This window comes from Halichoerus grypus, chromosome 8, assembly GCF_964656455.1.
Source record: "Halichoerus grypus chromosome 8, mHalGry1.hap1.1, whole genome shotgun sequence".
Classification (NCBI taxonomy): domain Eukaryota; kingdom Metazoa; phylum Chordata; class Mammalia; order Carnivora; family Phocidae; genus Halichoerus; species Halichoerus grypus.
This window is the reverse complement of record NC_135719.1, coordinates 46,509,136-46,536,511: the sequence shown is the minus strand read 5'-3', so window position 1 is coordinate 46,536,511 and position 27,376 is coordinate 46,509,136. Positions and strand designations below refer to the sequence as shown.

Below are 27,376 nucleotides of genomic sequence, written 5' to 3'. Positions count from 1 at the left end.
TAAGTATTTCATCCTTTTTGATGCTATCAAAAATGGGATTATTTTCTTAATTTCCTTTTCAGATTGGTCATTGTAAATGTTAGAAACACAACTGATTTTTGAGTGTTGATTTTGTATCCTACAACTTCATGAGTTTGTTTATTCTAATAGTTTTTTCGTGGAATCTTTATAGAGTTTTCTACATATAAGTCATGTCGTGTATGAACAAAGATGATTTTCTTCCTTTCAGATAGGATGCCTTTTATTTCTTTGGGTACATAATTTCTTTCTAGTACAATGTTAATAGTTCTTGATTTTAGAAAAAAAGCTTTCAGTCTTTTACCATTGACTGTGATGTTAGCTGTAGGTTTTTCATATATCGCCTCTATTTTGTTGAAATAGTCTCCTTATATTCCTATTTGTTGCGTGTTTTTATCCTGAAAGGGTGTTGAATTTTGTCAGATGCCGTCCCTCAATTGGAATTATCATGTGTTTTTTTTCTTTCATTCTCTTAATGTGGTACATTCATTAATTTTCATATTTTGAACCATCCTTGCATTCCACAAATAAACCCCACTTGCTCATGGTGTATAATCCTTTTCATATGCTGTTGAATTTGAAGAGTGGACATTCTTATAGCTCTTTAGAGGGAATGTATCTAGTCTTTCACCATTGAGTCTGTTAGCTGTAGATTTTTTCATAGATGCCTTTTTTGTGGAATTTTTTTTTTAAATCATGAGTGTGTTGGAATTTGTTTAAATGCTTTTTGTCCATTTATTGAGACGATTCTGTGGTCTTTGTTCTTTAGTGTATTAACATGGTCTAATTGATTGCTTTTCATATGTTAAACAGTGGCTTTGGATTTTGTCTGATTTTTGATGATCTATCCTCTCTTCAAGATGAGTAAATTAAAAGTGCCTTACATATCCATTTCTGACATTAGTATGTGTGTGTGTTTTTAATCAACTCTAGATTTTATTTTTACTTACAGGAGGGTAAAGCTCTTATTGTCTCCAAAAATTTTTTTGAATGTTTTTTTGGATCTTATTTGGTACTGCTGATTTGTTTGTATATTTCTCCACTAACATGGAATTAGTTTACTTAATATTTTTGCTTGTTTTAAAACTTTCGAATCAATAATATATTTGCTTGATACAAAAACCAAAAGTTACAAAAGGCTTTATAATGAAAAAGAAGTTCCTCTCCTACCTTTATCTCAACCACAGGTGTTGCTTTCAGTTCCTTTTTTTATCTTCCCAGAGAGTTCTCTGCATATGCAAACATTTGCCACATTCTTTTTTTTTTTTTTTTTAGCATCTACTTACTATGTGATTGATTGGACTATGCTTTATTAAATATTCTCCTACCGATTAATATTTAGGTAGTTTCCTGCTTTTAAAAACAGCACTACGGAGAATGTTTTGTAACATACATCAGTGTGCACATGTCTAAATGTATAAAATATTTTTATAAGATAAATTCCTAGAGGTAGAATGTGTATTTAAAATTTTGATAGTTGTTGCCAAATTTCCGTTCATAGAAGATTTGTGCTAATTCATAATCCTTTTGGCTATGGAAAGTGTGTTTTCTCCTGTGCCTTCAATAATACCTTGTGTTTTTATACTTTTTGATCATTTTAAAATAATAGGTGGATATTTGTAACTCAGAGTTTTAGCTTTCATTTTTTTCTTAAAGTGAAGGTTTTTTTAAATATGTATATTGTATTTCTTTTTATTTGAATCGTTCATGAACTTTTCCCATTTAAAAATTGGGAAAATTTTCCTCTGATTTGTAGAAGGAATTTAGCACTTTGTGATATAAATTGCAGCCATTTATTTCCCCCCAGTGTGATACCTTTTGACTTTATTTATGACTGGTGTTGGAAATTTTCCATCGATTCCTTTAGTTGTTTAAGTAGTATTTCATGGTATGGTTGTATCGCTGTGCCCTCTTCACCTATTGAAGGGCATTTTGATTGTTTCCAGTTTTTGTCTATCATAAATAATGTTATAAGCATTCACAAATAGGTTTTAGTATGGACATAAGTTTCCTCTTTCTTGGCTATATGCCCAGGAGTGAGATTGCTGGATCATATGTGTAAGTGTGTATTTAATTTTTTGAGAAAAACACCAACCATTTTCCAGAGTTTGTACTATTTTCGACTAATACTAGCAATATCTGAGGTCCAGTTTTTCTGCATCCTTACCAGCATATTTGTTATTGTCACTTTTTAATTTTAGGTGTTTAAATAGGTAGGTAGTGAGAGTTGCTTTATGTATTCTAGATACTAGGCCTTAGGTATGTGGTTTGCAGATTTTTTTTTCAGTCTATAACTTGTGTTTCTTCTTTTTTTTTTTTGACTTTTTGATTTTGAAATAATTATTAATTTATAGGAAATTGTAAACAAGTGTACAGGAGGGATGTCCTGTGTACTCTTCATTCAGCTTCCCCCATTGTTAGCTCTTTCCTAATCATAGTGTAATATCAAAAGCAAGAAGTGGACATTCACAGGGCTTATTCAACTTTTACTAGTTATTCACGTACTCATTTGTGTGTGTGCAAGTTTATGCAGTTTTATTACATGTATAGTTTCATGTAATGTAACTACCACCATAATCAAGACACCACAAGACTCCTTGTTGCCATTTTATAGCTTCACTCACCCCCTTCCCCAGTCCCTAGTCCCTGGCAGCCACTAATCAGTTCTCTATCTGTAGATTATGTGTTTCACCAATGTTTTATAAAAGGAATCATGCTTTATGTATTTGAAGATTGGCTTTTTTCCTTCAGCATAATTTCTTTCAGGTTCATCCAAGTTGTGGTGTACATTGGTAGTTCTTTTTTTTAAGATTTATTTATTTTAGAGAGAGTGTGGGGTGCAGGTGGCGGGCGGAGAGGGAGAGAGAATCTCAAGCAGACTCCCCGCTGAGCACAGAGTCCAATGCAGAGCTTGATCTCACGACCCTGAGATCATGTGACCTGAGCCGAAATCAAGAGTTGGCCACTTAAGTGACTGAGCTACCCAGGTGCCCCAGTAGTTCTTTTTTATTGCTAAGAATTATTTTATTGTGTGATATACTACCATTTATTTGACCATTTTACCCACCGAAGGACATTTAAATAGTTTTCAGTGTTTGGCTATCATGAATAAAGTTGCTGTGACCATTCATAGAAGTTTCTGTGTAGAAATAAGTTTTCATTTCTCTGAGATAAATGTCCGGTAGTTCAGTTGCTGGGCCGTATGGTAAGTTCATTTTTAGTTTTAAAAGGAACTGCAAAATTATTTTCCACAGTCACTATTCCATTTTATATTACTACCTGCCATGTCTAAATGATCCAGTTTCTCTGCATCCTTGTTAGCATTTGGTACTCTCATTATTTTCTGTTTTAGCCATTTTGATAGATGTGTAGTGATACCTCATTGTGGTTTAATTTTCATTACCTTAATGGTTAATGACGTTAAACATCTTTTTATTTGCTTATTTGCCATCTGGGTGTACTCTTCACATCTTTCGTCCATTTTTAATTGGAGTGTTTGGGTATTTTTACTAATGAGTTTTCTGAATTCTTTATATATTCTAAATACTATTCCTTTGTTGAGTATGTGGTTTGCAATTATTTTCTTCTGCTTCGTAGTTTTTTTTTTTTTTTAATCTTCTTAATAGGGTCTTGTACAAGAGCAAAGTTAAAAGTTTTTTTTTCTTTCATAGATTATACTTTTGGTGTCAAGTTTGGATACTCTTTGCCTAACCTTAGATTTGAAAGATTTTCTTTTATGCTTTTTCCTAAAAGTTTTATATTTCTATGTTTTACATTTAAATTTGTGACTTGTGGGGTGCCTGGGTGGCTCAGTTGGTTAAGCATCTGACTCTCGGTGATCTCATGGGTCCTGGGATCAAGCCCAACTTTGGGCCCCTTACTCTGCAGGGAATCTGCTTCTCTCTTTCTCCCTCTCTCTCTGCCCCTCTGCGTGTGTGCTCTCTCTCTAAAATAAATAAATCTTTTTAAAAAACGCTAAATTTGTGACTCATTTGTTGTTACTTTTTACATAAGGTGAGGCTTAGGTTGAGGTTCTTTGATGGCTGGTTAATTGCTCCAGTACCATTTGCTGAAAATCATATCCTTTCTGCAATGTATTGCTTTTGTACCTTTTCAGAAATTAGTTGTCCACACTTGTATGAGTCTGTTTCTGGGTCCTTTTTCTTTTCAACTGATCCGTGTGTCTGTTTTCTGCCTGTACCACGTGATCTTTATTACTGTGGCTATTGAAGAAGCCATAAAAATCAGGTAAAGTGATTTCTCTAACTTTATTCTTTTGTTTAAAAATTATTTTAGCTATTCTAGTTTTTTTTTTTGCCTTTTTACATACAGATTTTCAAGTTATCTCTTCTATATCTACAAAAAGAATCTTACTGAGACTTTGATAGGAATTGCATTAAACCTGGATATCAATTTAAGGATAATTGTTTTTCTATGTTGAGTCTTCCAGTATGTGAACATGGTTTGTCTCTTCATTTATTTAGATCTTTGATTTTGTTGATCAGCATTTTGTAATTTTCAGTCTACAAGCCCTGCACTTGTTTGTTAGAGCTGTACCTCAGTATTTTACGTTTTGGAGTGATTATAGATGTTACTGTATTTAAGAATTTTGCTTTTCACTGTCAGCATATAGATGTATAGTTGATTTTTGTTCTTGTTGATTTTGTATCTTGTGACCTTGCTGAAGGTCACTCTTAGTTTTAGGAAGTTTTTTTGTAAATTTTTTGGGATTTTCTAGATAGATTATTATGTTATCTGCAAATAGGAACTTTTATTTCTTTTTACCATCTATATGCCTTTCATTCATTTACTTTGCCTAACCGCACTGTTTGGGATTCCAATACTGTGTTAATACTGTTGAGAATGAAAGTCCTTTCTTAGAGTTCAATCTTAGGGGGAAAGCCTCAAGATAAACTAATTTTTTTTTTTTTTCTGCTTTTGGACTTTTTCCCTTGAAGTCTACCTTGTTTTTTATCATTATTCTTTTTTTTTTTTTTTTTTTTTTAAAGATTTTATTTATTTATTTGACAGAGAGATAGCGAGAGCAGGAACACAAGCAGGGGGAGTGGGAGAAGGAGAAGCAGGCTTCCCGCAGAGCAGGGAGCCCGATGTGGGACTCGATCCCAGGACCCTGAGATCATGACCTGAGCCGAAGGCAGACGCTTAACGACTGAGCCACCCAGGCGCCCATTTTATCATTATTCTTATTTAAGTTTCATTTTTATTAGCATTTGCTTAATAGAAACTTTCTTTGTTTTTTTTAACCTTTTCTGGCATTTTATTTTAGGGTGTTTTTTGTTTTTTAAATAACAGTTTTATTGAGATATAATTCACATACTATAAAATCAACTCTGTCAAAGTGTACACAGTTTATTGGTTTTAGTATAGTCACAGAGTTGTGCCACCATCACCACTCTCAATTTTAGAACATTTTCTTCACCCCAAAAAGAGACCCTTATCCCTCATCAACCATTCCCCATTCCCACCTATCCCCACCCTCTGGAACTAATGATGTAGTTTCTGTCTCTGTGGATTTGCCTGCTCTAGACATGTCATATAAGTGGTGTCATACAATATGTGATCTTTGTGACTGACTTCCTTTACCTAACATAATGTTTCCAGGGTCATTCATGTTATGGCATGTATCAGTACTTCATTCATTTTTTATGGCAAAATAACATTTTATTGTATGGATATACCACATGTTTTGATCCATTCATCATTGAGGGATATCTGGGTTGTTTCTGCTCTTTTGAAATTATGAATATTGCTGTTGTGAATGAATATTCATGTACAAGATTTTGTGGGGATGTATGTTTTTAATTCTCTTCATCATATACCTAGGAGTGGGATTACTGCGTCATGTGGTAGTTCTGTATTTAACATTTGATGTACTGCCAGACGTTTCCAAAGCAGTGGCACCATTTTACATTCTAACCAATAACATGTGAGGGTTCCTAGTTCTCCACATCCTTGTCAAGGCTTGTTATTGTATGTCTTGATTATAGCCAACCTGGTGGGTGTGACGTATCTGATTGTGGCAGGTTTCTATTTTATAAATAACAAGACTGTGGCTGGCTTTTTAAAAACTCAGTCTAAAAATGTAACTTATTGTAATGTTTTCACTGTTACATTTGGTGTTTATTCTGCCATCTTTGTTTCTTTTTGTCGTTTATTTTTCTTTCCTGACCTCTGTGAGATGAATTATGCTTTCTTTGTTTCCCTTTCATTTTCTAGTGGTTTGGGAATTCTCCCTTTTATTTGTTTTATAAGTTACTGTTTGAAATTTACCTAACACCAAATAAATACCCAAATACCAAAATTTAAACCTAAATCTTCTTACTCACATCAATAAAATTTCAATGTAATCAGTGTGTCTTGTTTCTCTTTCCCCCTTCATTAATTTATTCATTGGTTTATTAGAAATGTGTTAATAGATTATTCCTCAAATTTTCTATTAACAATTAAAGCTTACATTAGGAGTCATTGACAGAAGAAGCATTTTCCCTCATTGCATAGGAGTCAAAATCTTAATAGACTGAATAATTATGGTTATGAAAGAATTGCTGTCCACTGGAGAAATGTACATTCATCTTTAGTGCTTTACTTCAGATTATTTTGAGAGGACTCTAGTCTATAGAATCCAAAGCTAAGAAGTAGTCATTCAACTCAAGGTAGGTGGGGAGGGGATAAGAAAGTCTGATGGATACATTGAAAATTGAGTTAAAGTTCAACCAGTAGAGTGGAGCTGGAGCTCTAACAATATTTAACATGTCAAATTGTAATTGTATCCATCTAGCAGATTAGGAAATTCAGATTTTCAAATTAACTCAGGATGTGGATTGTTAACTCCCTATTTAGTATAAATAATACATTATTGTTTAACAGATAGCCTTGATAGTATTACATTTTTATTTAAAGTTGAAGTTTCTCTAGAATTCATCCCATGGTTATTTTTAGATAAGTAAATCAGGCCCTATGTATTTATGGTTTGTGTATTTGTGTGTAATTTGCTTATGTTTGTGTAGATCATGGAGTACTTTTGAAGTCAATTTTAAGACAAGTTTATATTTATGTATGTGGTGGTTTTTTCATATTAATTCTCACCTTCCCACCATAAGATCTAGATTTGCTAAATCAGAAGAATATTTGGAGAAGAATGATACTGTATTTGGTGTGACTAGAATAAAAACACTGGAGCTTTTACTATGTCATGAACAGTCTCTGTTAGCCTAAGTCTGCAGCTTCCTTTTCCTTTGCTTTCCAATCTAGCATGTCACCTCTAGTTTTACCCCTGTTGTGCTTTTAACTTAATCTCTGAAATGTGTTTTAACTTTATATAAAATGAAATTATAGTTTTTAATGATAGTGGTTTGTTATAGCTCATTGCCTTACATAGATTAACTTTTCTGTATAAACTTAGAGGATAGACACTAATTTTTTTTTATTCCTAAGAAATCACCTCACATAAATAAACATTTTACTATTTTGAAAAAGTGGTAATTACCTGTCTAATTCAGTTCTTCAACTTAGGGTCATCGCAAAGTGTATTTTTGCTGTATGGCAAACTACAGTTTAGATACTGATTCAATTAAAGGTGATAATTTCCTTTCCCAGTTGATTTTCTGTACCCTAGTTTCTGAATACATGCATCTGCAAAAATGACTATGTGTGTATAAGAGAGTGCATTCCTTTGCACCTAGAGTTGGAGAAAGGACGAGAAAGAAACCAGAATATACCTATTAGAGATACTGAACTGCTGGTACTTCCCTTCCTTCCCTATCAAAGATAAAAGTGATGGTTAAGTATCTGTCTTTGTGCCCCTGAGGAAAGTAACCTTTGCTTCTAGACCTTCTAGATTATCTGAGTGGGAGAGGGTTCATGGTATAGGAAGGAGCAAGAAGAAAATACTCTCTTACCTGTCACAAAACTGGCTCAGGCCAGATTTCAGTAGCAAGTTGTCTTTGGCATCTCCCTATTTGTTTTTTCGTGCTTCTCCCACCTTCTTAGGCGCCTGGTGTCTCTAGCTCCTCACTGTGGCACTTTTCCGCAGGCCTGCAGATATACCTCTTATTAAACCCCACAAAACTCTTCTATTTTCCTTCTCATATTATCTGTAAAATGAAAGAAAGCAATCTGATTTATATAAAGTGAGTTGGTTGTAAAAGTCAATATATTAGCCTGACTGCTGAGAATTCCTGAAATTTTCCATCAGTCGCAATACTGTGCCATATCTAAATACTATAAGTTTTCCTCCAGTATTGGGTCACATTGCTGTTTTCTTTACTTGAACACAGATGAGGTTGGCTTATGTTTAGGGGGACATTGTGTGAAAAATCGTTATTGGATCTTTAAAAGACTAACATAACATGGTGAGATACTCTCCTTGGGATGGTACAGAGACAGACTGACTGAGATAACCACACTTTTCTTCTAACCTGGGAACTGTGGGCAAACAGAATGTCTGGCATTATTTATAATTATTTGGCACCATAGGGGGAAGATGCTTTTGAGAATGAGCTAAATCTAAGAAATCTACATTTGCTTGAGCATTCTTCTGGGTGTCAGCTCCATTAAAGTAATCTTGTTATTCATATTTCTATTTCATATTCATATTCATATGTGAACCTGTAGGCTTCCCACTTTAGGGATGGGAGTCCAGGACAGTAGTAGCTACTTGTATATGTTTGCTTGTTTGTAACTTAGGTGTTTGTCAGAGATTTCCCATTAACTTAGAGTATTTTTCCTCTAATCACTCTTCATAGCAGGTATGCTTAGGTTTGGGCTCACTTGCCACCACCTTCATCTCATGAGTCCTCTTAATCCTTATCAGAAGGAAATTCATTTCTTCCTAGGGGAAAGTAAACATCATAGTTTGTAAGATTGAGTTCTTTTACGCAGTATATTTTAGGGGTGCAAATCAGTATTTACCCAAATGCCTAGAATTTCTAGTTTGTCTTTTGTAACTATAAAATTAGTTACAGGCAAATGTAATTAAATACCTAATGTTTACACTAGATAATTATAGTCTTTGGAGCCTTTTCTGGGTTTATGAATTTAGGCTCTTTTTCAAATTTTAATATTTTATTCTTTATTTAAGAAAGAAAGGATAGTGTAGAATGGATTTGAAAATGGCTATTAAACCATATCTAAATGCAGTTATACAGTTAATAGTAATATATGGTGAAAGATAAAGTGGCCAACATTTATAAACAAGAAAAAGTTGACAGTAAATACTTAATGCTTATACTTAGCCAGAGAAAATACACATTTAAGAAAAAAACTTCAGGGCGCCTGGGTGGCTCAGTTGGTTTGCGCGTCTGCCTTCGGCTCAGGTCATGATCTCGGGGTCCTGGGATCGAGCCCCGCATCGGGCTCCCTGCTCCGCGGGAAGCCTGCTTCTCCCTCTCCCACTCCCCGTGCTTGTGTTCCCTCTCTCACTGTGTCTCTCTCTGTCAAATAAATAAATAAAATCTTTAAAAAAAATAATAATAATTTCCTTTTCTAGTCTAGAGTTATAGTGTAGCCAGAAACTTCTAGGTAGGTTTTATACAAGAACTCATGTACAAGAAAACTACTAGAAAGTCAACAGTGAGGAACTGTTAGAACTAATTAAGAGTTCAGCATGAGAGCTAGTTAATAGTTAATGTGGGAAAAAAAATCAGTATTCTCTTTACTGCAAATGATAGAAAATCCACCCCAAACTGGCATTAACCTAAAAGCTAATCCTTTAGTTCATATAACCAAAGAATAAGGGGCTTGATGCTGAGCTCAGTGAACACCAAGATCCTTTTTTTGACGTTCTGCTTTCCCTGCCAGCTTCCATCCCATCGCTTTGCTCCTCATTGTGGCAGAATTCCACGGGCAAGTCTTCCGTAGTATGTGTCCAGTTCCTCACCTTCCATTCACCTGTAAGTCCATTCCAGTCAGCCTTTTGCTGCAGTCACGCACTGAAACCTCCTTGTCAAGAAGATCTGTGATGGAAGCCCATGGTCCCTTCTCTAAGACCCTGCTTACTTTATCTGTTAGCAGCATTTGACATAGGTTCTGCTGCTTGCAGCACTTTGCCACTTGGTTTCCAGGATACTACCCTCTCTTCTTGATTTTCCTTTCATCTCACCGGTCATTTCTTCTTAGACCTCTTTGCTTGTTCCTCTCCTTCTCCCAGATTCTTTTCTGCCTACATTTCTTTGGTGATTTAATCTAGTCTCAAGCCTTTAAATAGTCATTACACATCAATGACCCTAAATTTATATCTTTAGCCAAGACCTGTTTCATGAGACCATAACCGTCTATAGAAAATCACCATTTGGATGTCTGTCTCAAACTTTGTATGTCCAGAAGTGAATTTTTGTTCTCTTTTGTCCCAAACAGAATCTTCATCCTTCTAGTTGCTCAGACTGGAATCATTAGAGTCTTCCTGGATTTTTCTCTTTTATTATGTCCCAGTCTAATTAGTTGGGAAGTTCTGCTGGCTCTACCTTTAAAATATATCCAGAATTTTACCATTTCTCATTACCTTTGCTGCTACTGCCCTAAACTGAGCCATCATCATCTCTCACCTGGATCTCCCTGCTTCTACCATTGCCCCCTTTACAATATTCTCAACTTAGAAGCCAGAGTCATACTTTTAAATGTAAACTAATCATGTTACTTCTCTGTTTAAAACTCTTTGGCCTCCCATGGGACTCAGTAAAACCCCAAATCCTTATGATCTAGCCTTCTCTTTGTTACCTAATATCATCATCTGTTAGTATTCTCTTTGTTAACTGGACTCTAACTACACTGGCTTTCTTGCTGTCGCTCAGATACATGGTATGCTCTTGTCTTAGAGCCTTGGTATGGGTATTTTCTTTACCTGCAATGCTGTTCCCACAGATACTCACATGGCTATCTCCTTCACCTTCCTCAAATCAAGGTATTACTATTTTTACTGAGACTTACCTAGACTCCCTATTTAAAATTGTACCTCATTCCTTCCGGTCCCCATTACCCTGCCTTATTATTTCCATAACGTTTCTCACCTTATAATATACTTTTATTTCATATTATTTATCTTTCTTTGCCCATTAGAAATGAGGAGTCTCATACTTTACCCACTGAGCCAGCTGGGCACTCTCTTTGCCCATCAGAATGTAAGTGCGATAAGGGTAGAAGTTTTGGTCTCTTGTTCATTGATTATTTCAGGCACCTAGAATAGTATCTTAAAACATACTAGGTGCTCAATAAATATTTGTTGAATGAATCTGTAACAGTCAGATTCATGTTCTCCATTTCATGGCTTTACTTCCTTGATGTTGGTCCCATTTTTTTAGGCACTTATGTGGTTCCCAGTAGTTCCTTTCAGATTCCCATCTACCTGAAAAGAGGAAAAGTCTTTGTCTCAGCATTTCCAGGGAAAGTCCTGAGGTTCATTATGATTGAATTATTTTAAATGTCATGTCCAGCGCTTGATCAACCAACCCTGGCAGGGGAATGTAACGTACTTTTTGGCCTAGACTTTGGTCATATGCTCCATTCTGAGACTGGAAGTAAAGCCACAAACAAAAATGTCTATTGGGGGAATAGAAGGTGCCCCTGAATAAGTATACAAGAAATGGCTACTAGCTTATGTACCACAGTTATGCAAAATGTGATCCTTGGATACTGGTTCCATGGGATGTCAGTAGGTGTTCTTTGACCATGTCCCATTAAGTTTGGAAACTTAAATTTAAGTAATTTTGTTACTGTGGAATTTCTCAGGGCTTTAAATATGATCATGTGCTCTATGAATCTCTAAGTGGAAGATGTTTTATGCAACAGCTTCCCAAAATTCTTTGAACGTGGAATCCTTTCCCTTTATAGGGCATCTTTCCCTTTTCAGAACCCTTTTAGAACATCTCAAAGTGTATTCTTATGGGCCACACTATGAGAAATATTGATATGCTTACTAAGAACTGGTTATAAAATTGAAGAAAAAGCTCATGGAACAATAAAAAAAAATACAAAAGAATACTCCTCAAATGTACAGGACTTACTTGAAGAAAAAAAAGTTTATAGACCCCTAAAGATCTTAATATATAGAAAGACAGTCCTTTGAAAGATGTCTATTCTTAGTAATTTAGTATAGATGTCATTAAAAATCCAACTTAATAGGGAGGTGAAAGGAAGAGGAAGAGAGCTTTATCAAATGATTCTAAAATTCCTTTGTGTTATAGGCTTTTTTGATTTCAAGGAAGGGTAATAATACCTCATGTTACCTAAGAAAAGTTTAATGTAAGGATATATAGGAATTAAAACCGGAATCAGAAAGTTATGATCATGTACTTTCTCTGTCTGGTTACATGCCTTCTTTCCCTCTATGGCACCTCTCTATCTCTCTAAGCATCTGTTTTGTTTTCCTCTGGCTACAAAGAACTCTCAGAGACCCTGCATGTTCCACCCTCCAAATCCTGGAAGAAGCTAGTTTGAATTGATTTTAGTTAATATGTTGGTAATGGATGGATTCCTTCAAGCCCAGTCATTTTGTGAGTTGCCCAGAAGTCAGTGCGTAGTCCACCCCTAGAAAAATTATGCTCCCTGGTCCTATGAATGTTCAGTGCAGAAAACAGCCTAGAGCTGCTTTCCTGGTGGGATATGTGAGCTGGGAAGATTCACTTAGAAGGGAAAGTTGGATGTGGTGTAGGTACCATGACTAAAATGTCCAGTATAATTGAGAAAGAAAAATAAGAATAGAGGAATTCTGACAAAGGGCTATACACCTACCACATATAGAATATACAGTCTTTATATGTGGCAAAGGCACAGTAGTTGAAACTGTGAAGCTGGTGCCTGAATAAGCTGTTAATGTAGTAGGAATACAATTTAAAAATAACATGAAAGTGAAATTTCTAATTAGTAGCACGAATTAGATACTAAATTTTTCAGGAGTTCCTAATTAACCATTAAAAATTAAGATTCCTACCTTGCAACTTACCAAAATAATGTCGAAATGGCTTAAAGATTTAAATGCTTAAGAGATGAGGGGTGCCTGGGTGGCTCAGTCGTTAAGCGCCTGCGTTCGGCTCAGGTCATGATCCCAGGGTCCTGGGATCGAGCCCCGCATCGGACTCCCTGTTCAGCGGGAAGCCTGTTTCTCCCTCTCCCACTACCCCTGCTTGTGTTCCCTCTCTCGCCGTGTCTCTCTCTGTCAAATAAATAAAATCTTTAAATAAATAAATGCTTGGAGATGAAACTAAAACAATGTCAGAGGGAAATATAGGTTGCATTTAAATGAATGCATTAAAGTACATAAATAATACTTAAATAATATTGGGGTAAAGAAAGAATTTTCCTAATGGAAGAAAACATGATTTCATGGTGAAGACTCAAAAAAACCAAAAACCAAACCAAAACAAAAAAACCCAAAACTTTATTACATTAAATGGCACAATAAGTAAACCAAGGGAAACTGTTTATAATATCTGACCATATTACATATCTTTATATGTGAAAGGCTGTTGAAAATCATGTGTATGGATGTCCTACTCAGCCATCAGACAGTGTTACCCTAGTCCATACTTTCCCACTCTGCTAAATTACCATTTCATACTTATTCGTTCACAACTATTCTTCTACTCTCTTTGCTGATATATTTCCTTTTTATTTCTCCTTCACTGAGAAGATGGGACCAACCAGAAGTTAACTTTTATAAGTTCCCACCATCGTAAGTACCTTATACCCACCTACCTGCATCTCTGTCCATATATACGTTTTTTTTTTGTTTTTTTTGTTTTTTTTTTTTTTTTTTCTGGGACCCTGGATGAAGTCTCTGGGCTCAGGCCAGTCCTTAACACTTTGTGCATCATCAACTTTTTGCCTCTTTAATAGATCATTCCCATTAATATACAACTTTAGGCTAACTTTCCCTCTTAAACTACTTTTCTCCTAATTTCCTTCCAGCTATACCCCTGTTTTCTTTTCCTTCATCACAGAATTCCTTGCCAGGGGTGTCTCAGTTTACTGTCTCCTATTTCTTTTCTCCTTTTCTTTCGTGAACTGTTTCCAAGTAGGTTTGCACCTACCCCATGCTAAAAGAAACTGCTCTTATCTAGGTCATCAGTGACTGTAATGTCACTAAAAGCACTGGTCATTTCTCAGTTTTGACGCATCAAGAGAAAAAATGAAAAGATGACTAACACAGCAGAGTAGTGTGATTCACAATGCAAAGAAAGCCAGTAAGGGTATGAAAAAATAGTCAACTTAGAGAGTAGCCAAAGAAAGGCAAATTTAAGACAATAAGATGTTTTTAACCTACTGCCCAGTGTTGCAAAGGAAATCTAGAACTCTCATATATCACTTAACTTATGCAAGTGAACATTTCTGGAAGCAGTTTGGCACCTGTACAAAAGCTTTAAGAATGCGTCTATCTTTTGACCCTCCCATTCCTTTTTTAAAAAAAATTTTATTATTTTAATTTTCTTGTTAACATATAATGTATTATTTGTTTCAGGGGTACAGGTCTGTGATTCATCAGTCTTACACAATTCACAGCACTCACCATAGCACATACCCTCCCCAATGTCCCTCCCTCCCACCCCCCCTCCACTCCAGCAACCCTCAGTTTGTTTCCTGAGATTAAAAGTCTCTTATGGTTTGTCTCCCTCTCTGGTTTCATCTTGTTTCATTTTTCCCTCCCTTCCCCTGTGATCATGTCTTGTTTCTCAAATTCATCATATCAGTGAGGTCATATGATAGTTGTCTTTCTCTGATTGACGTACTTCGCTTAGCATAATACCCTCTAGTTCCATCCACGTCATTGCAAATGGCAAGATTTCATTTTTTTGATGGCTGCATAATATTCCATTATATATATATACCACATCTTCTTTATCCATTCATCTGTTGATGGACATCTTGGCTCTTTCCATAGTTTGGCTATTGTGGACATTCCTGCTATAAACATTGGGGTGCACGTACCCCTTCGGATCACTGCATTTATATCTTTGCAACCCATTCCTTTTCTAAGAGGATGTCCTAAGGAAATAAAGATCATATAGATACACACATGCACACACACATCCAAGAGAGAAGAAAGGCATTGATTGTGGAAGGAAAAAATTAAAAATGATATAAATGTCCAGCAATAAGATTGGTTATATTATGGCACATCTCTATAATAGAATACCATGTAGCCACTTAAAATGATGACAAAGATATGTTTATTGACATGGAAAGATTTTGTTACACATTTTGAAGTGAAAAGTGTATTCATTGCAGTTTCTGTGGGAAACTGCTATCTTACACTCATGGGTGTATGTATGTGCGTACGTGTATATATATGGGAAAATGCCTGGAAGAGTATATACGACAGTTTTTTAGGTGCTATCATGAACTAGTAGACTTTTAGATTTTTTTCCCTAACTTGGAATGGTTGTATTACTAATAAAAAAAAAAAAGAAGGAAATGAAAAGAAATTGCAAAAGTAAGAGAGAACACTAACTTCATAATTATAGTCTGTTTCCTTTTTCTGTTTTCGCATTTAAACATTGATCATCAGACTTGGTTCATAGGTGGCTGGCTTGATTTGACCCAGTCCTATTTCTTAACCCACTGGACTTAAAATAGCCTCATGGCCTGCCCGCCATGAGAGAATAGATGGGCCAGATAAAATATTTACCATACTTTTAGCTTTAAAGTTGCCCAGGAGTCTATAGGCTCATTTGATTAAGTCTATCAGGAAACTAGCTACTAACTCAGTAAACTATCAAAAAATAATAGAAAGACAAAATAAATAGGAGTTAAACTCCAGAGGAAAAAGATCATGAAACGCACAGGCAAGCATACTGAAAATGAGTTTATTAGGAACTTGCAGTTAGGGTATGATAAAATGAAATCAAAGGGTTTTATGGAGCTGAAGTCTAATAGTATTATTGCATGTTACAATTGTTTCCTGTTTCTTAGTATTGGTAATTTTTGTTCTGTGTGAGTTGAAAAATTCATGTGTAACTTTTGTTGTACCCCAAAGAACTTTAGCCAGATTTTATTGTGAAGTATTTGCCATCATGAAAATTCTTAAAATCTAGCAGTAGAACATCACAGCTCTATATTTAACGTGTGTGTGATATTACATTTGTTTTTGTACAAGATATGTAAAACAAAAAAATTATTGTAAGAGCAATACATAATGCAATCTGAAGAATTTTTAAAAATAAAGTTAACAAAAAATCTGCTGCCTCTTTTGGTCTTTCAATAGTGCATACACACACATAATTTTGCTTATGCTGTACATTTCAAGTTTCTGTCTCGCCTTTTTTTCTTAATATTTTATGATTGTGTTGTCATTTCATTAAATATTGTTTACTTAAAGAGACCTCCCATTTTAAAGATAAAGTAGTTCGTCAGAGCACTCTTAGGCTTTTGATGATTCAGTGTATATGCCTTTATTGGAGGAAATAAATTTTCTGCAACCTCTGTCTTAATAGTAGTTAGCAGCTCAATGGCTGAAAATATATCATTCCAACTCTGTTTTCAAAAATTACATAGTTGTCCAGGTTTTTTGTTTGTTTGTTTGAAAAAACCAGAGATCTCATTAAAGATTTTAAGGCTGACATTTGTAGATAGGTACTTTAGTTTCACTTTCCCCAAGACAGCAAGAAATATTCTATAACAGAAAGATGACTATTTTTAGCTTTTCTTTCTGCTGGTGAGGTGGAATAGTGAATATTTTTAGAGCAGTTGAAAGTACAGCCACTTAGATTAGCTGAGTGTTTCTATCATCAGAATCTCAATAACCTTGTTTATTTTATGTATATAGGTTTTACCTTCCAGTGTTTTGAGTTTATGTAAATTGCAGCGTGATTCCTCTCTCTCTTTAGTTCATCTCTCTGTGGAACAATATATAAAAAAAAAATGAAATTTTAAAACCTTAACTTTCTCTCTGCACATTTTGTGTATTTTGAATTATAATTTTATCCTGGTTATTGTGGGCATTACTTTTCTTACAGATGAAATGTTAGTAATTATAACTTAGGGAAGGTTGTTGAAAATCTCTTAGGAGTACAGTAAGCCCTTAATATTTATAAGAGATATTCCCCCATAACCTTTGTAAATATCCTTAATTATGAACACCACTAGAAAATTTCATCTTTTCTCTAAATTGGACCATAAAGTAAGTGAAAATCTGAGTGACTTCTGTTTTACCTTCAGTGACTACAAGTGTACAGCAATTCAGGTCACATTGACAGGCTGACGTACTACCTGAAAGACATAATCCTTCATCCCCCAAACAGCCAGCAGTCAAACTCTGGTCTTAGCAAAATTTTAGAAGTTTCACATTACTATACATTCTAGAACTTTGGAGACCTTCAGGATTGGTTCCAGTGATTCAAAACAGTATAGTAATTAATGCAAAACCCTGAGACATTAATATAATTTCCTGTTGCAGATATGAAAACAATTGAACATCTCATATTTAAATGTTACAATCAGTAACTTAAACCATTCACACCTGAACCCATTGCACTCTGGTTTTTGCTCTTCCCATTCCACTGAAACACATCCGGCGGAGATCACCTATTACTTGCTGGTTGTTAAATCCAGTTCTCAACTCTCGTCTTACCTGACCTCTGAACATTTAACACTGTCCATATTTGCTGTGAAATTCTCTTCCCTTCGTATCAAGGACACCATTTCCCCCTGCTTTTCTTTTTGAATTTCTGGCTATTTCTTTCCTTTTTTTTAAAGATTTTATTTATGTATTTGAGAGAAAGAGACTAAGTGTGAGAGAGAGAGAGAGAGAGAGCACAAGCTAGGGGGGAGAGGCAGAGGGAGAAGCAGACTCCCTGCTGAGCAGGGAGCCCAATGCGGGGCTCCATCCCAGGACCCTGGGATCATGACCTGAGTTGAAGGTAGATGCTTAACCACCTGAGCCACCCAGGCGCCCCTGGCTATTTCTTCCTTGATTTGAACCTTTAATGTTGGTAGTTCCTCAGGTTTTTTTGTTCATCCCTCTCCTTCTCTGCCTCCCCCCGCTTTTGCTTTAGTCACTATTTTTTAAAAACAGCTTTATTGAAATATCCTTGGCATATCATAAGCTGCACATATTTAAAATGTACAGTTTAATACATTTTTCCTGTGAATTCATCATCATTATAAAAATAATGAACATATCCATCACTCCCCAAAGTTTCCTCATCCCATTAGTAATCCTTCCCTGCTACGCCTTCTATTCTCACCCAGCCCATAGATTGGATGTGTTTTCTGTCACATTATGAATGTTACATCTAGATTAATTTGCATTTCCTAAAATTTTTTTTAATGGAATCATGGGTTATATACTTAGGAGGAGGTGTCGATCTTCTTTTACTCAGGATTATAACTAAGACTTATCCGTGTTGTTGTGTGTATCATTAGTTTATTCCATTTTATTGCTGGGCAGTATTTGATTATATAGATGTAACACTGGTCATTCACCTGTTAATAGACATTGGGTTGTTTCCAGTTTTGGATTGTTGAAAACAAACCTGCTATGAAAATTGAGACCCAAACCTTTGTGTCGTTATATGCTTATATTTTTCTTGGGTAAATTGCTAAGGAATGGAATAAATGGGTCATATGACAGATGTAGGTTTAACTTTTTAAGTAGTTGCCAAGCTATTTTTGAAAGTGTTCCCACCAGCAGTGAATGAGCTTCCCAGTTGTTCTCCATCTTTGTCAACACTTGGTGGTGTCATTTTTAAAATTTAGACATTCTACTGGGTGCATATCTCATTGTAGTTTTAATTTGCATTTCCCAGGTAAAGATATTGAGCATCTTTTCATGTGCCTATTGGCCCTTTGTATGTATTCTTTAGAAACATCTATTCACATTCTTTGCCCATTTTAAAAACTGGGTTGTTTCTGTTGTTGAGTTGTAGGAATTCTTCATATATTCTAGATATTAAACCCTTATCAGGTATATGATTGCTAATATTTTCTCCCATTCTGTGCATTGTCTTTTCACTCTTTTTATGTCCTTTGATGTACATTTTTAATTTTAATGGAGTCCAATTTATCTTTTTTTTTTTTTTTGCCTGTACTTTTAAACATCCTATTTAAAGAAACCACTGCAAAATCCAAGGTCATGAAGATTGTTTCCTTCTAAAAATTTTTACTTTTTAGCTCTTAAATTTAGTCTTTGATCCATTTTGAGTTAATTTTTGTGTATGATGTAAGGTAGGGGTCTAACATCATTGCCTGTGGATAACCAGTTTTCCTACCATTTGTTGAAGAGACTCTTCTTTTCCCATTTAATATTCTTAGCATACTTGTCGAAAATCAGTTGACCATAGATGTGAGGGTTTGTGTCTGGGCTCTCAGTTGTATTCAATTACTCTGTCTATCCTTGCAAATTTTTGTGGAGAACTGATTGTTTTGAGTACCTTAATTTGCTAACTCTGGAAATCAGATTCTCCCTCTTCAGTGATTGCTTTTGTTACTTGTTGAGGGGTGCAGCTGTCTGTTTTGTATAGTGACTTTTCTACACTGTTTCTGCAAAGTCTATATTCCTTGTTGTGTATGGTTTGTGAATTGTCTGTTTCATTGTGTCTTCAGTCAGCCTATGATCTGACAGAGTTTTCTCCAGATGTCTGGATCTAAAAAAACCAAAGTTTGTACATCTCTTTAAATCTTCTAGTAGATGCTGACAGGGAAGCTGCTGAAGCTAGAGCAGTTCTTGAAACAAAGGGAAACCTCTGCTGTGGTCCGTTAGGGAACTACCAGACCATACAAAACATACAACCCCAAATTTTTGGAGGACTAGGTTCTTACTGTCTATATTACCCCATCAGCCTCTCTAGGAACTCAGGCCATGGTCCCCACAGCCGCAGTGGGGCTCAGAAATGGTGGGGGATAGTTGCTGGATTACTCACATAACTTTTTAAACAAATTTTAGCAGTCTTGTCTATCAGACAAATCCCCTGGTTGCTGTTAAGTGTCTGATCAGGTTTCAGAGTTCTGAAATCATTGATTCTGATAGACTTTTCCCCAGCTCAGTTGTTGTTTTAGAGGAGGGACTAACCCCTGGAGCTTCCTCTATGATGTTACTTATGACCTGTTTTGAATTAATGTTTGCATATGGTGTACTGTATGATTTGAAGCTCCTATTTTTCCTTCTGCATACATGGGCGTCCAGTTGTTCCAGCATCATTCATTGAAAAGACTATTCATTTTCAACTAAATTGCCTTTGTACCTTTGTCAGAAATTAGTTGTTCATATATATGTGGGTATATTTTGAGACTCTGTTCTGCTCCATAGATTATACTGTCTTGACACCAACATCACACTGTCTTAATTACTACGCTTTTATAATGTCTTAAAATCAACTAGTGTTAGCCCTTCAGTTTTGTCTTCTTTTTTGAAATGGTTTGGTTCTTCTAGGTCCTTTGCATTTGCAAGTGAGTTTTAGAAGCACCTTGTCAATTACTATCCCCCCTCCTCAAAACACCTAGCTAGGATTTTAATCGGATTACATTGAATCTACTGATCAGTTTGGAAACAACTGATACCTTCTGATCCATGAACACTGTATATCTCTTCATTTATTTGAGTTCTTAATTTCTCTGAGCAGCGTTTGGCATTTTTAAATGTCTTGTACCCCCTGTGATATTTATCCCTAAGTATTTCATTCTGAGGGGATGCTATTGTAAATATGTTTTTAAAATGCCAATTTCTAATTGTTTGCTCCTAGTATATAGAATACACCAGATTTTTGCATATCATCATAACCCACTAAATTCACTTATTCTAAGAGCTTTTTGGAGATTCTATCAGATTTTCTACATAAGTCATCATATTGTCTGTGATGGACAGTTTCACTTATTTTCCAGTCTTGATGTTTTTCTTTTTCTTGCCTTGTTGCCTGGGCAAGAATGTCTAGTACATTGTTGAATAGAAATGATAAGAGTGGTTATCATTACCTTATTTCTGGTTTTTTAGGAATAGTATTTAGTCTTTCACTTTTAAGTATAATGTTGGCTATAAGTTTCTCATAAGAATTTTTTATTGGGTTGAGAAAGTTCATATCTATGCCTGGTTTGCCAAGAGTTTGTTTTTTAATCCAGAATGGATGTTGAATTTTTGTCAAATGCATTTTCTACATCTATTAAAATGACAGTATGGCATTTCTTTTTTAGTTAATCTGGTGACTTGAATGTTGGTTGTTGGTTCCTACCTTCCTGGGAGAAATCTTACTTGGTTATAATGTACTATCCTTTTTAATATATAGTTAGATTTGATTTGCTGAAGTTATGCTAAGAATGTTTGTGTTTATGCTTATATGAGGTAATGGTTGATAATTTTCTTATAATATCTTTGTCTTGTTTTGGTACTGGAGTAATACTGACCTCATAGAATGAGTTAAGGTATATTCCCTCCTTTTTAATTTTTTTTGGGGGACAGTTTGTTTAGAACTTGTAAATGTTTGATAGAATTATTCAGTTTTTTGAAGCAATTTATGTAGAACTGCTATTTTTTTCCTTCAATATTTGGTAGTTATTTCTGAGAAAGACATCTGGGCCTAGAGTTTTCTTTGAGGAAAGATATTTAACTACAAATTCAATTTCTTTACTAGTTACAGGGCTATTCATGTTACCTGTTTCTTCTTGAGTGCACTTTGGTTGTTTCTGTTTTTCAAGAAATTTGTCTGGTTTTTTGAGTTGTCAGAATTTTTGGTCTAAAGGTGTTAGTACCTCTTACACTGTTGGTGGGAATGCAAGTTGGTACAGCCACTTTGGAAAACAGTGTGGAGGTTCTTCAAAAATTTAAAAATAGAGCTACCCTATGACCCAGCAATTGCACTACTGGGTATTTACCCCAAAGACACAGATGTAGTGAAAAGAAGGGCCATATGCACCCCAGTGTTCATAGCAGCAATGTCTGCAATAGCCAAACTGTGGAAAGAGCCGAGATGCCCTTCAACAGATGAATGGATAAAGAAGATGTGGTCCATATATACAATGGAATATTACTCAGCCATCAGAAAAGATAAATACCCAACTTTTACATCAACATGGATGGGACTGGAGGAGATTATGCTAAGTGAAATAAGTCAAGCAGAGAAAGTCAATTGTCATATGGTTTCACTTATTTGTGGAACATAAGGAATAACATGGAGGACATTAGGAGAAGGAAGGGAAAAATGGTGGGGGGGATTGGAGGGAGAGATGAACCATGAGAGACTATGGACCTGAGAAACACACAGGGTTTTAGAGGGGAGGGGGGAGGGGGGATTGGTTAGCCCAGTGATGGGTATTAAGGAGGGCATGTACTGCATGGAGCACTGGGTGTTATACGAAAACAATGGATCGTGGATCACTACATCAAAAACTAATGATGTATTGTATGGTGATTAACATAACATAATAAAATTAAAAAAAAAAAAGGTTTATAATAGTTCATTATATGTTTTTAATATATGTAGGATCAGTAGTGATGTCACCTCTTACTCCTGATATTGGTCATTTGTGTCCTCTCTTCTTTTTCTTATTAGTTGGGCTAGAGGCATATCAGTTTTACTGATCTTCAGAAAGAAACCACCTTTGGTGTTGCTGATTTCTCTCTCTCTTTTTTTTTTTTTTGGTTGCAGAGTGTTTTATTATATGAGTATTTATTCATTCATTCTCCTATTGATTGATATTTGGCATAAGAATAATCTTAATGGGAACTGTGTAACTATGTGATGAAAATGACAGAACCTTCAGGATATGAATAAATGGACACAGGTACAATACTCCAGGATGGCAAGGTTAAAGATGTAAAGATATAAAGATGCCAGCTGTCAAAATAATTTGTAGGTTTATTGCAGTTCTACTCAAAATACCATTAGGTTTTAAAAATCATAGCAAAACTATTCAGGAGTTCATATAGGTGAATAAATATTTAAGTTGTTGTTAAAGTTCTTTTTTTTTTTTTTTTTTAAAGATTTTGTTTATTTATTTGACAGAGATACACAGCGAGAGAGAGAACACAAGCAGGGGGAGTGGGAGAGGGAGAAGCAGGCTTCCCGCAGAGCAGGGAGCCTGATGCGGGGCTCGATCCCAGGACTCCGGGATCATGACCCGAGCCGAAGGCAGACGCTTAACGACTGAGCCACCCAGGCGCCACCAAAGTTGTTGTTAAAGTTCTGAAAAAAGAATGGGTGGAGAGAAACCTAACTATAAGATATTAAAACATAATGAATCTATAACAATTAAGAACTAGAGTGCCAGCACCAGGATAAAAAGGACCAATGGGATGATAGCCCGGAAATGGAACATGTTGGATATAAGGATTTAATATATGAGAAAGGAAACACACATCCATAGGGAAGGGAAGGATTATTTAACATATGGTGTTAGTATAACAGTAAGCAATTTGGAATAACAGAAATTTAGATTTTTAAAAATATCACATACTAAAATAAGTTCCAGATGGACTAATAATTACATAGAAACAACAAGCCAAAAACTTCAATTATATATTGATTGAACCTAAGAAGGGGAACAGTTAGAATTTGCAAAGGACATGGTTGACAGATTAGATTACATGAAAGTTTAACTTGTATATCATCCAAAAATGTAGCCAAATGAAAAAAATATAGCAGACTGGGGGAAATATTTGCAGCAAATTTCCATGGGTTAATGTTCTTATATATGAAACCCCTATGCAAATATAAAACTGGGTGCAGGACAAGATTGGACAATTAACTAAACCAAACAAAATAAAATAAAAATAAAATAAAAATTTTGTTTGGAAACCAAACAAAAATAAACAGGGAAAAACTCTTTAATGCAAATTAATCTACTGAGGACTTACCATGATCCATCCATTAAATTAGCACAACTCCCATGCAGGCCAGAGTAGGGTGCAATTAGTAGATGCATAAATTGCTGGTGGTCTTACATATAATGTTACAGCCATTTGAAAATCACTTCTGCAATGTGTCAAGATTCATAAAAATCTCCATACTTTTTGATCCAGAAATGCTACATCTGGGAATTGATCCAAAGAAAGTAATAACTACCCCCCCCTTTCAAAAAACAAACATGAGCCCAAAGATGTTCACAGAATTGTTTCAAATAATGAAAAATTAGAAACAACCTAAATAGCTAATCAAGGGAGTAATTAAAATTTTCATTATATCCCATAGATAGAGTACAATGCAATAATTAAAATATGGTAATAGAGATTATAATTGAAAAATGTCATAAGGGTGATTTTTTTGAAGTGAACTTTCAAATTGTCCATACAATTTGATATAAAAATGACTAAAAGGAAATATGTAAAAATGATAAGCAGTTATTATGAAGGGATAGTGGGTCATTCTTTTCCTGTTTTCTATGATCCAATATAATGCTAAGCTGCATGTAGAGAAGTATACCACCCAGATCAGGGGAGCTAATGGACCTGTATTATGAGAAGAACATGGGCTTTGGAGATGTTTAGATCTGAGTTCCAGTTCTGCTTCCACTTAACCTAGTATGAGGCCTTGACAGTTACATAACAACTTTGAACATCAATTTCTAAATCTGAAAAAGGAGCAGATACATTTTCTTTATTGGCGTATAGATTAACAATAGTAGATGGTAGTTGTTGATAAAAATACTCTTTTAGTCACATCACATCTGGACTAATACATCAGTTTATAAGCAATCATAAATCTCAGTGGCAAGTAAGGTTTATGTCTGGCTTATGTTACTTATTAGCTGCAGATTGGCTGTGGCTGTGTTTTATGTTCTTTTCACTCTAGAATCAAGGGTGGACTGGAACGAAAAATGGTGAAACCAAAGGAGAACTCATAAAGGTCTGCCTAGAAGTGGTATACTTCCACTCACATTTCACTGGCCAAGGCTAATGTCAGTGGCACTGGAATAATCTTATTTAGAATAAATATATATATATTGTGGCAGAGTGTGTCCAGTTCTTGCTGTTGCTTTAAGGGTGTGACAACCTGAAGTATGTCCAGAGGATCAGGATGGTGAGTAATTCTGCAGTCTCCCCTGAAATACAGTGAGAAGAGTTGAAAAAGAGGGGCTTGTTAATGCTGTCTAAAATACTTGAAGAATGGCTGTCACTGGATATGGAGTATGACACTGATGGGTAGAAATTGCAGCATTATGTATTTTGACTCAGTATAAGGGAGCAAGGAGGAAAGTGGATAGAAAAGGAAATTGTTGGTTGTTTTTAATATCTTACTTCATTTATATTCTTCAAAATAACCGTATGAAGTTGTGGGTATGTGTGTGTGTTTATGTTTAAATATTGGAGGAGGAAACAGTCACAGAGTGGATAAGTACCTATGGTCATATGGCAAGTAAGTGGCAAAACCTTTTGGAATCTAGGTCTATGTGACCTCATCTCTTTCCACTAAATTTTGCTACTCTCTGTAGGGCTGCATGCTTTCTTATAATTAAACTGTTAATATCAGCCATCTTCTGCCTGACAAAGTAATGGCCACTCTTCTCTCACCTCTAAATGGATTCAAAAAAAGTGTGAGGAAAAGTTGAAAGGAAGGTTGAACTCTAAATTGGTGGTCTGCAAACTTATGTGTTAATATGCCCCTCTCAGTAAAATAATTTAGCATATATGTGTGTGTGTATATATATGTCGTATCTATTAAGCTATTATACTCTTAATCTATTAAGCTAATATTCTCTATGTTATAAAGCAAAAAATAGAAGTTACAAAAGTTAAGATTTTACATAAAATTTTAGATATTTTTATAAATTAGATTAGAGATTTCATGTAAAATCTCAACTTTTTAAAACTTACATTTAGGGTGCCTGGGTGGCTCACTCGTTAAGCGTCTGCCTTCGGCTCAGGTCATGATCCCAGAGTCCTGGGATCGAGCCCCGCATCAGACTCCCTGCTCTGTGGGAAGCCTGCTTCTCCCTCTCCCGCTCCCCCTGCTTGTGTTCCCTCTCTCGCTGTGTCTTTCTCTGTCAAATAAATAAATAAAATCTTTAAAAAAAAAAAACAAAAAAACAAACTTACATTTATAGGTAGGTAGGTACTTTTTCTTGTATCCCTGTGGATTGTCTTGTGTACCTTCTGAGATGCATACCCCCAACATTGGAAGTCATTGTTTTGGATATATTGGACTCCTTTTTCAGTATGAGGATTCTGTGATTCTGTTTGGCCTGAGTTTTCCTGAAAGGGATAATAATAGCTTAATTGCCTTTCAGAAAAGTTTTTAAGATAGTCTGTTACCTAAGACAAAACTCTTAAGTTCTTCACTGGCATTCATTGTGGAAATTAAGCCTGAAAACCACATAGATGAAAGGTGCTTTTCCAGATAAATTGTAATAACTTCATGAGCATTACAATCTAAAAAGAGTTTGTAAATAGGGGTTATTACTAAGTAATAAGCCTCATTTCTGTGTGTGGCACAAGCAACTGTCTCTTTATTTTAGTCATGTCTTCTTTATCTAAATCTGCATGTATGTGTCCAAAACGTACTGTACTCATATATTCTAAAATGAATCTGAAATTTGCCTAAAGAGAAATATGAATATTTGTACTTGGGAAATTATTTTAGCACTGTTTTAGAATGGAGCCAGAAATCTAAATTAGGCTAAGCCTACTGGATTAAAATCTTCATAGAGAGATACCCTTTAAGAAGCAAAGGAGTTATTTGCATTGTTTGAGGGAGGAAGTGATCTTCTTTTCTGCATTCTAGTCCTTGGTTATCAGTCATTTGCCGGGTTGGTACCTCACAATTAAGATAACTTTCTGGTTAGTAACTCTTTTCTTGGGGATAGATTTTTTAAGTAAAAGCCTTTCCAGTTCACAGAAAGCAGAAATGCAAATCTGGCCTTTAAAAGATGCTTCTATATTGAGATGAAATTGTAGATCAGCAGTGATCTTTTCCATTTTTTTTCTCATCGTGATACATTTGTACAGATTTTTCAGCATGACATACTGCAGCTTGGTGGTAATTGTAGAGGAAGTGTTGCTTACAAGTCAGATCAAACCCTGTTTAAACAAAGAGATGGCCAAATTCAGCTACTTTTTCTGCATGGGTTTAAGTGGCCCACAGGCCAGGATTTCCTTCATAGTAACTTTTAGTGATCCTTTTTTCTACAAAATTACCCTTGAAAGGTATAGTTTAAATAGTTTGGTATTTTTAAGTTGTCATATTCTTTTATTCGTTCAGCAATCATTCATTGCTTCTTTGTGCCAAGCACTGAGGAAACATTAGGGCTGATTTTTAAAATATGCATGTAACTGGTATAAGCCAATAGAATTACTGTTGCTCACAGCAGCACACTGTAGGAATCCCTGCTCTTACACAGACCTGTCCGTGCTTGCCTGCTCTCTTGTTTGTTTCTCTCTCCCTACGTCCCTTCTCCTCCCTCCCTTCCTCTCTTCATTCCCTTCCTT

The 27,376-nt window shown here is 35.4% G+C and overlaps 1 protein-coding gene across 2 annotated transcripts in view; it reads left to right on the top strand.

Moving 5' to 3' along the window:
* Nucleotides 1-27,376, top strand: part of PIAS1 (protein inhibitor of activated STAT 1) — a 119,266-nt gene that overhangs the window by 48,859 nt on the left and 43,031 nt on the right. The window lies entirely within an intron of this gene.